Genomic DNA, 8169 nt, shown 5'->3' on the forward strand with positions numbered 1-8169 from the left:
AAGGAAGTCTAGGATTAGTTCAGAGTCTGATCAGTATAGGTACTTTTGTACTTTTGATTTTTGTACAGTCATGGCTTTTCTGTTCTGTCTTTCTTTCTGTCGAAAGCCATGTACTGTTCTGTAGATGATTGTTTTGAGGAAATGAAATTGGATAGATGTTTTGTTTCGCTGCATTTGATGATACATAGTAGCTCTGTGTTTGTTAGTCTGTGTGAATTAATTATTTGGAAGATTCAGTTCCGAACCAAATTCCAAAGCTAGATCCTGGTTAGTGCAGCTCCGTCGCGATCCAGCACGGGCGGGATCCGTCTCGTCTCGGGTCGGGTCGTGATATACTTTATATAAGGTATTAGCATTGTGTTCAAGGGACAAGGTCGGTGAAAGAGTACACTGAGGAGTTTAACCGGTTGAGTGCTAGAAATAACCTTAATGAATCCGCTAATCAATTGGTAGCCAGATACATCAAAGGGCTTAAAGACAGCATTCAAGATTGATTAGAACTAAACTCTGTTTGGTCGATGCCTCAGGCTGTAAATTTTGCCATAAAAGCTGAATTACAGCAAAACCGACACACCAAGACCCCTTACAGTAGGCGTCCATGGCAGGAATCCAATGTTGGAATCAGCATAAATTCCACGCCCGTTTCTAAACCGCAGTCCAACAGTGTACCAATCAATAAGCCGGCTACCCCGGCTCATGTTGTGAATGAAGTAAAGAATCAATTTAGGCCCAAGTCTTCATCTAAAGACAACCCCTACACTAAGCTGCATACACTCAAATGTTTCTGTTGCTTCCAACCTGGCCATAAGTCGAACGAATGCTCTCAAAGACAGCAAGTGCAGACAGCAGAATGTCAGGAGGATGTTGAACAAGCTGAAACAGAATGAGACAAGGAAGGTGAGATAGAAGATATCCCGGCAGATGAAGGAGAGCCACTACTGTATGTCATGGAAAAACTACTGTGCCAACACAATTTGTCTCAGCGACATGCCATTTTCAAGACTCGATGCACTATAAGCGGAAGGGTGTGCGACCTAGTGATTGACAGTGGGTGCACAAAAATAGTGGTCTCTCGATCGGTTGTTCAAAATTTGCAGTTGAAAACTACCAAAAACTCGCAACCTTATAAAATAGGTTGGGTTAAGAAGGGGGTAGATATAATGGTTACAGACTCATGTCGGGTGGTGTTTTCTATCGACAAATAATATGTTTTCGAGGTTCTGTGCGACATCTTAGAAATGGACGTTTGTCACTTGATCTTGGGAAGGCCATGGCAATTCGACGTTGGCACCACTTACGATTGTCGTGCCAATGTGTACTCCTTTGATTGGAAAGGACAACGCCTGAGATTGCTGTCGGGACTATCGGAGCCAAAGCCACAAAGTGCAGGTCCGTCCCAATAAACAACCTTGCATATTGTAACGTGATCAACGCTATTACACTGCTGGAGAGAGCCCGCTCCCATGTTCGCGCTTCTATTTACTTAGACAAATCCAATTCCACAACAAGGTGAATTATATGCTGACTTGAACAAACTCTTACATCTATATCGAGAATTGCTACCCGAAGAATTGCCATCTGAATTATCGCCTCTTATAGATATACAGCATCAAATAGAAATAATTGACAACCTCCTCAAACATCAATTGATACAAGTAAGCATGAGTCCTTGTGCAGTACCGGCATTGTTAGTTCCGAAGAAAGATGGTAAGTGACGAATGTGCATTGACAGTCGGACAGTCAATAAAACCACAATTAAGTATAGATTTTCGGTGCCAATAGTTGATGAGCTTTTAGACTGGCTGACGAGGTCATCCGTGTTCTCTAAACTAGACCTTCGAAGTGGCTACTATTAAATTTGTATTCGTTCTGACGATGAGTGGAAAACGGCTTTCAAAACCCCCCAAGGGTTGTACGAGTGGAAGGTAATGCCATTTGGGTTATGCAATGCACCCTCCACATTTATGAGGATGATGAACGAAATTTTGAAGCCATTTTTGGGTAAATTCTGCATAGTATACTTCGACGATATATTGGTATACAGCTCTGATTGGCATCAACACTTACAACATTTGCAGACTCTATTTGAGATTCTTAAAAAGTAAAGATTGTTTATCAATCTTCCCAAATGTGAACTGGCCACCTCTCAAGTGCGGTTCTGAGCTTTGTTATTTCGGCAGAAGGAGTCCATACGGATCCTCAAAAAGTAATAACAATTCTTGACTGGCCTTCACCGCAGTCTTTCTTTGAAGTGCAGAGCTTCCACGGCCTAGCGAATTTCTACCAGAAATTTATCAAAATTTCAGTATCATAATAGCGCCAATAACTGAATATTTGAAAGCTAAAACATTTCATTGGGGGCTTGAACAGCAAATCAGTTTTGAAGAAATCAAACAAGCATTAAGCTCGGCCACTGTCTTGGCACTTCCCAACTTTGACAACTTGTTTACAGTTGAGACAGATGTGTCATCGATTGGCATTGGAGCCGTACTCACCCCCAAGGAGGTAGACCAATAGCTTTCTTTAGTGAAAAGCTATGCTCGGCACGACAAAAGTAGACCCCTTACGAACAAGAGTTCTATGTTATTGTTCGTGCGTTGAAGCAATGGGAACAATATTTATTACATCAATAATTCATATTATGCAGTGAAAACAAAGCTTTGCAATACATAAATAGCCAACGCACCATTAGCATACTACATGCCCGATGGGTTATGTTCTTACAGTGTTTTTCATTTACCATCAAGCATAAGCCCGGGAAAGACAATCGGGTAGCTGACGCCCTGAGTAGAAAGACTATTCTGCTTACAAAACTACAGACCAAAATAAACGGTCTGGAATGTCTTAAAGAGCTCTATGAAGCTGATCCCGACTTCAGTGATATATGGAAACAGTGTTTGGAAACACAAAATTGCGATGTCTATTCCATTAGACATGGCTACTTATTTAAACAAGATCTTCTGTGCATGCCTGTTTTGTCTTAGCAGCAACAGCTAATTCGTAAGGCTCACAGTGGAGGGCTTGCGGCTCACGTTGGCCGTGATAATACACTCTGACAACTTCAGTCCAAATTCTTTTGGCCAAGATTATGGCGCGACACATTCCAACTTGTTGATAGTTGTCCCGTGTGTCAAGTGTACAAGGGAGGGGCTCAAAATACGGGACTGCATATGTCATTGTCGGTACCTGATTCCATATGGGAAGACCTTAGCCTGGACTTTGTCCTAGGCTTGCCGAGGACCAGACGAGGAAATGATTCGATCATGGTGGTAGTGGACAGATTCTCCAAGATGGCTCACTTCATCTCCTGTAAGACAACTTCTAACGCTTTGAACATTGCACAACTTTTTTTTAACGAAATTGTTCGTTTGCATTGCCTTCCTAGAACTCTTACATCATATAGAGATGTCAAATTCATCAGCCATTTTTGGCGAGAACTATGGAAGCGATTGGGTATTGATCTTCGTCTTAGCTCGGCATACCATCCCCAATCAGATGGTCAAACAGAGGTTGTCAACCGAACTCTAGACAACATGTTGCGGTGTTTGGTACAAGAACATCCCAAGTAGTGGGAAGAAGTATTGAGCAAAGCAGAATTTGATTACAATTCTATGACTAATCGCTCTACGGGTAAGCCACCATTCAGTATTGTTTATATTAAATCCCCTAATATTGCGTTGGATCTTACTGTCTTGCCAAAGTGTAAATCGTCGGCAGCTGCATCGTTCACGTATCGCTATAGCGACATGCTCACTGAGGTCTGTCAGCAAATCATCAACGCGAATCAACGTCACAAGGAGGCTGCAGACACTTACCGAAGATAAAAATTATTCCATGTTGGAGATATAGTCATGGTTCGGCTATGCAGAGAGCGTTTTACACATGGAACCTACTCCAAACTAGCACGCCACAATATTGGACATGTTCCTATAGTTGCCAAAATCAATGATAATGCCTACACGGTTGCTTTACCCGCTGACTGCAACACATCTCCAACCTTCAATGTATCAGATATATGGCCTTTCAGGCCTTCGGATGATGGTATTATCATGCTCAGCTCATCGGAGTCGAGCTCTTCTGAAGCCGGGGAGGACTGATGCGGTGCATGTTAACAAAAGGGAGTTTCTATACATCTTATTTCTAATAACAGACTCTCGTCCTTTTGCTGCGTTCCACTATCTTATATTTCCCTTTCTGTTTTAAACACATCACTTGCTATGATAGAGTTTGTTTTCCTTTTTATGCAATAGGTAGGAAGATATATAGGAAAGAAAACGATGAAGATAGGCAGTTGTTTAGTAATACTCAATACAAAGAAACTTCAGTTTCCTGCTACATAACTTGTGTTCTGGTTTTCATGTATTGCTTGTGATCATTTTTGTAGGTTGTGGCGATCCGGTGGCATCATAATATCATTGACAACCAATTTTCATAAAGCTCTCAACAAATGTAGTGATGCTTCAAGAACATTTCAAGATCTATCCAGTCTATAATTAGACTTTTATTCTTTGGGCAAAGTCTTAATTTTGACAAGGCAATAACATTTTAAATTCAAAATTTATAAATAACTCTTTGTTCTTTACACGAGGGGAAGAGGAGAAAATGTGAAAACTTGAGAGCTCTATTTTCCCCTCCAATGTTGTCACTACCCAAGTTCTTGCCGACCACAACCACCATCACCCACCAACTACGGACCCTCTGACCACTGTCACATGCTGACTACAATCCCTTCGCCCATTTGTTGTCCACTGACTACAAATCGTTGCTTTTTGACCCGATCCCTCTAACCATCGCCGCCCGTTGATATAGTCTCACCGCCAATCATTGCTGATTATATTCCCTCCTACTATAGACATATGCCGATTGTAATCCTTCCAACCACCATCAACTACGACCCTATTGACTAAACAAACATGCCAACGCTCTCTTAATAATAACTACCATGTAATGTGCTTAATACAATGTGTATTTGCTAGATTGAGCCATCAGTTTTCTTAAAAGGAGATGTATCAATTGTAATCAATTATTAAATTTAGTGATTCATTCAAACTAGGTCAGACTTCTTTGTTTTTTGTTTTTTTTTAGTATATTCACGTAAAAAATTTGGTATCACTTGTGAATGTTGCACAATACTCTTTTTATCAATTTGTGTACTAAATCTTCGTACAATACTATGATGTTAAACTTTACATCTCTCTATCGTCATGAATATTCTAGGACACAACAATAATTATTGAGCCCTACACAATTGTCCATAAATTAACGAACACTAACATACAATTGGTCGTGTTGGAGGCAAACTTCATTGTGTTGCAAGAATATTATCTATCAAGTGGCCTCATATAATAGTTAAATGATCTTAATTCTTAATTTAATACTCCTCCATATCTTGAACTATAATCCAAGAATGATATCTTAGACTAGTTAGGAAATTATTCATGGGATGTTTTATTTTATATGTTACCAATAGCATCTTATTTTATTCTCCATACAATATATGACTGTTGTTATTTATAGTAATGTCCATCTTAGAAGCATAAATAAAGTTTTTTTGAATGGTGAAGTGGATCTAACATAAATACATGTCTCTTTATTTACCAATAAGCATAAACATATCTTGAAAATTGATTTATTGAAGGCTACATTTATTAAATTAATACTTTTAGAGTAGTATGATCATTCCATGTATTTAATAACATTTAATCGTACTTATTGACATTAAAAATTAATCTTTGAAGCTGTCTCAAGAAAACTTGTAATGGTCGAGATATATCTCAAGCGTCACATTTTTTCGTAAGAATTTTCCCTTGAGTTTTTATTAGAAGTAGAAAATTTATTAAAAAATATGTTCAAATAATTATTTGGTAACGTCACGTTTATGAGTAAAATTTCTTTTAATATTCACTAGAAATTCTAGGGTCACGAAGTTCATCCTTAACAACCTCCATATCCTTCTTACACCAACTAAATTTCGAATCACATTTGCCTCTAGATGGAGGATCATCATAAATATATTTAGCTTGCTATTGCTATCTTATTAGTCGCCTAATCGAATGCCACACTTTTTTTTTAGAAGAAGCCATTTTTGATATTATCAATAGCTTTTTTAACATTTTTTGTCTCCTGATTGGCCTATCAAATCTTATAGTACTGCCTTGTCTATCGCCCATAGTTTTGTTCAAAAGTCCATGAGAAGCATTGTCTTACAATGCTCAACAACCTCATTGACTTTTTAATGTCGCTTCATTCATCATAGTTGATGCTATCAAGAATTTATGTACTTTTTATTTTATTTGAACAATAGAGTATTTTGTTTTATTTTCTTTTTTAGATATCCAATGATGGGAAATCATCCAATGATCATGGTAGGTAGTGCATATGGCTTGGTAGACCCTTGGTTTGCTAGCTCGATTGGTCCCTGGTTGCTGGTAGTTCACGGGTTGGCTGTTTTGGAGCATTCGGTTTTGAGCTTGTTCTCTAAGATGATTGAGCTGAAGTTTAGTAGCTCTTTAATTCTCAAAAGGTACCTCATTATGAAGCTTGCTTTTGGAGTGGCCTTGTCCCTTCCCCCTCCCCTTTTCTTCTTATCTTTTGGAAAACCGTGGCCTGCTCTTAATGGTGGCTGAATTCAATACATAATATTAATGTGGAAGTTATTGATTTTAATGCTTTACCTTTGGGAATTCAGCCAGCCTTTGTTTTTCCCGAACTGGGATGCTTTTCCCGTAAATAAGAAGCTTTGATTTCTGGCGGGCTGCTTGCTTATCGAGACATGGACTCCTTGGTTCCGTGAAATTGCCCTTTGATTCCTGTTCTGGTTTTATGAAGGGCTGATTTCCGAATGGGCATTTGGAAAACCTATGATGCATTATGCTTGGGATGTTGTGAGCATTATCTCAGGTGGCTTTTGACATTCCTGTTCTATACCTATAAATATGATATGATGAAGTGAAGGAGGAGAGTTGATATTTTGTGAGCATATTTGCTATTAACCTGCGGGTTTATTCGAAAATCCTACGGGCTCTTTCCAACATTCTTTTCTTATCTTATCCGAAAATCCTGCGGGCTCTTTCCACCCTTTCTTCTCGGGCTTCTAACCTCTTCGTCTCTCCGCAAATGCTACTCTATCTGTATCCTTCTTCTCAACAGTTATCCTTCTTCTCAACAGTTATCCTTCTTCTCAACAGTGAAGCAACTTTAGGGTGTCGTGTCTTGTTTGATTTGGAAGCATTTGGGCTAGTCTTGCAGTGGTGGACCATCGGTTTGCTAGTTTTATGCACTTTACTTATTTAACCTACAAATTCGATGCATGTGAGGAACCTGCTCTGACGGTTGTCTGAGGATAACGTATTTTAGATTTCTTTATTTCTTTAAAATCTCCTAGTATCTTTTATTGTGTTTGTCAAATTTTGGGTCGTTTGATTTTATTTAATAAAGTTTGTTTTAAGTTTTACTCATTATGTCAGTTTCTTCTTGTGTGTCTACATCAATTTGGCTTACCAAATTTTGAAAAAAGTTTTTGAAGTTGATTGCGATGCTTCACATGTTGGTATTGGTGCTGTTTTAAGTCAAGACGGAAAACCTATTGCATATTTTAGTGAAAAGCTAAATGATGTTCGATCTCGATATTCTACTTATGACTTGGAATTTTATGCCATTGTTCAAGCTTTGAAATTCTGGAGATGCTATCTGATTCAACGAGAATTTATTTTGAATACTGATCACGAGGCTTTACGATTTTTTGGATCATAAAAAAATCTAAACAAAAGACACACCAAATGGGTTTCTTTTTTACAAGAATACACTTTTCATGTCAAACATAAAACTGGAGTTTTGAATAAAGTTGCTGATACTTTAAGTCGAAGATCTCATTTGATGATAACTGTTTTTCCGACTGTTACTTCTTTTGATTTTTTTAAAGACACTTATGCAAATGATTCTGATTTTAAAATAATTTGGGATGCTTGTTGTGCTTCTGGAACTGACCCTTCTGCTCAATTTGTTATACATCAAGGTTTCTTATTTAAGGGAACTAGACTTTGCATATCAAAAAGTTCTTTGAGAGAACAACTTGTGAAAGAATTGCATAGTGGAGGTTTGGGAGGACATTTTGGGCAAGGAAAAACAATTGCTTTAGTTGAAGAAAAATATTTCTATTCTGAAACCGTG

Source organism: Dendrobium catenatum, unplaced genomic scaffold, assembly GCF_001605985.2.
Source record: "Dendrobium catenatum unplaced genomic scaffold, ASM160598v2 fragScaff_scaffold_1557, whole genome shotgun sequence".
NCBI classification, from domain to species: domain Eukaryota; kingdom Viridiplantae; phylum Streptophyta; class Magnoliopsida; order Asparagales; family Orchidaceae; genus Dendrobium; species Dendrobium catenatum.